The sequence below is a fragment of the Engraulis encrasicolus genome, chromosome 7, assembly GCF_034702125.1.
Source record: "Engraulis encrasicolus isolate BLACKSEA-1 chromosome 7, IST_EnEncr_1.0, whole genome shotgun sequence".
NCBI lineage: Eukaryota > Metazoa > Chordata > Actinopteri > Clupeiformes > Engraulidae > Engraulis > Engraulis encrasicolus.
The window spans coordinates 16,744,494-16,746,993 of NC_085863.1; positions in this window are offsets into that span (position 1 = coordinate 16,744,494).

A 2,500-nucleotide genomic window follows, 5' to 3' on the forward strand; every position below is an offset into this window, starting at 1 on the left:
CGTGTGTGTGTGTGTGTGTGTGTGTGTGTGTGTGTGTGTGTGTGTGTGTGTGTGTGTGTGTGTGTGTGTGGTGTGTGGTGGGGGTTAGATGAGTTCAAAACATCATCAGGATCCTGATGTATGCCCCCCTCCACACACACGCGCACACACACACACACACACACACACACACACACACACACACACACACACACACACACACACACACACACACACACACACACACACACACACACACACACACACACACACACACACACACACACACACACTGAGCGTCAGGCAAGAGGGAAAGAGAGATCACATCATCATCATGCAGCATGCAGCCAGTATATGCATCACTGTCTCTGATTCCTCTGTGAGATGACCTGTTGTTATAGCCTGCAGTGGAGATGGCAGGACTGGGCTGGGGGAGAAATACTGCCCGGGCACTTCTGGCTTAACCCATTTTAGCCTAAGCACTTTTTGGGAAAGGTTGCTCCCTGCCTATTAAATCCTAAATATCTCAGCTTCCAAAACACATAAAAACATGCAATAACTTGCATTTAAAAGCTAGGACCCTCGTTTTGCATTAGAATGTGTTAATTTAGCTCTAACATACCCACATCTTTAATTAAAAAAAAACTTAAATCTCAAGAGCCTGAGTGCAGCGTATATGTGTCTCTTCAGGCTACAATGGGTTAAAGGGGTCCCCCTCATAATTCGGGGTGTAGAACTGCACGATTTTTTTTCTTCACATTTCTGAAAATAGGGGCCCACAAGGGTGCGGGGCCCACCGGGAAATGCCCGCTATGCCAGATGGCCAGTCCAGACCGGGCAGTGGGGGTTGCAGTGCAACAGACAGTGGCTTGGCCAAGAAGGCTGAAATTGATATTTACGCCTCAAAGACAAACACGTTTTCTATTCTTTTTTTTAGAAAGTGGAGAAAAAATAGAACGTCTTTGAAAAATTCACGTCAGTAAATGTTATTTATTAATGATAATTGCATCATTCACAATCATAGTTTACAATAACATTTTTCTTGCTTTCCTTGTTAACCTGTAAACTAATGTTGAAAAATTTCACATCAGTAAATGTGACTTATTAATGATAATTGCATGATCATTCATAATCATAATTTACAGTGTTATTTTTTGCTTTCCTTGTTACTTAGCCTGTAAACTAATAATGTTGAAAAAATTACATCAGTAAATTTGATTTATTAATGATAATTGCATGATCACTCCTAATAATAATTTACAATAATATGTTTTGCTTTCCTTGTTATTTAACCTGTAAACTAATAATGTTTCAGTAGAAGAAAAAATGCTGTAAATCACACAGGTCTCCTCTTAGTAATGAGAAATGCATTTATGTTGGGACTGATGCAGTCCTAGTTACCTGCTGTGAACCTGCATTACGATCACACACACACACACACACACACACACACACACACACACACACACACACACACACACACACACACACACACACACACACACACACACACAGGACACGACCCCCCCCCCACACACACACACACACCCCACACACCACCCCCCCACACACACACACACACACACACACACACCCCACACACACACATTTTAAAACAGAAATTAAGGCTGTTGACTGTACAAACGAGGCCTAGTAAATCTGACTAGAGACTACAATATGAAGAACTCTGCCATGTCGCGAGTTACAGTGTATACATACATCATTGTCATGGCTTTCATGATCAATATGCCTGAACGCCTATGATCAGCTCGGCAGGGGAGGGGGGGAGGGTGGAGGGGTGAATCGTGCCCTATTTATTAATAGCACCACGCAGAGGACTTTGATGTGCAAACTCAAACTTCATCAGGCCACTCAGTGGCTTTAAGGCATACTAATGACAGGCGTGTACAGTGTGTGTGTGTGTGTGTGTGTGTGTGTGTGTGTGTGTGTGTGTGTGTGTGTGTGTGTGTGTGTGTGTGTGTGTGTGTGTGTGTGTGTGTGTGTGTGTGTGTGTGTGTGTGTGTGTGTGTGTGTGTGTGAGTATGTATGTGGGGGAGGAGCTTTTGTGTGTGTGTGCATGTGCATGTGTGCATATGTGCATGTACGTGTGTGTGTGTGTGTGTGTGTGTGTGTGTGTGCGTGCGTGCGTGCGTGCGTGCGTGCGTGCGTGCGTGCGTGCGTGGGTGCATGGGTGCGTGTGTGTGTGTGTGCAAATGTGAATGTACATGCATGTATGTGTGTCATGTGTGTGTGTCATGCGTGCGTGCATGAGTGCGCGTGTACTAATGATGCACTCCACAGCTGGCTCGGTGTGTGTGTGTGTGTGTGTGTGTGTGTGTGTGTGTGTGTGTGTGTGTGTGTGTGTGTGTGTGTGTGTGTGTGTGTGTGTGTGTGTGTGTGTGTGTGTGTGTGTGTGCGTGTCAGTGTGTGCGTGTGTCATGCCTCTGTGCTCTGCTCTCAATACATCTGAAAGCGTGCTAATTATGTGTGTGTGTGTACGCTACGCTGTGCTAGCTACGCT